Source organism: Penaeus monodon, chromosome 31 (genome assembly GCF_015228065.2).
Source record: "Penaeus monodon isolate SGIC_2016 chromosome 31, NSTDA_Pmon_1, whole genome shotgun sequence".
NCBI classification, from domain to species: Eukaryota; Metazoa; Arthropoda; class Malacostraca; order Decapoda; family Penaeidae; genus Penaeus; species Penaeus monodon.
The window spans coordinates 32,685,771-32,686,271 of NC_051416.1; the positions used below are offsets into that span (position 1 = coordinate 32,685,771).

General features: G+C 35.3%; 1 protein-coding gene across 1 annotated transcript in view; it reads right to left on the reverse strand.

The window, feature by feature from the left end:
• The window catches only part of LOC119593182 (transcription initiation factor TFIID subunit 11-like), a gene marked incomplete in the record, with an annotated part of 72,269 nt that overhangs the window by 17,615 nt on the left and 54,153 nt on the right, over nucleotides 1–501 (reverse strand).

A 501-nucleotide genomic window follows, 5' to 3' on the forward strand; every position in this document is an offset into this window, starting at 1 on the left:
ATGTACTAGAACATATGGTACTAGTCTTAGTGAATAAGTACAGTTAGTAAAGTAGTAAAAGATTTCTTGATTACTAAGTAAACTTTATCCATTTCTATAGAAAATAAAAAGATTATGGGCCATGCTAATTTACTTTTTATCGTTCCAATTTCAGGACATGCACTGCCAAAGGAAATGCAAACTTACAGGATATTTTGAACATTGAAACATTTTTCTTTCTTTCGCCTTGTGTCGATAACAAATGAAAGATCTCCATATATTCACTTACACCTTTTGGAGTAGCTTGGTATCTGCCAGTGGGTGGGCATCTGGGAAGCACAGCTGGAAACAGGTACTAGGTAAGCGCTCAGAGGTGATCAGCCGAAACTTTTCAATAAACTTTAAGAAACGACTTTAAGGACCTTTATGAATGTCTTATCCCGATGACAATCCACATCATAAAACTCAGCATTTCATTTATCTTCGTAATAAATCTTGACATGCCACCATTCTGAACTAACA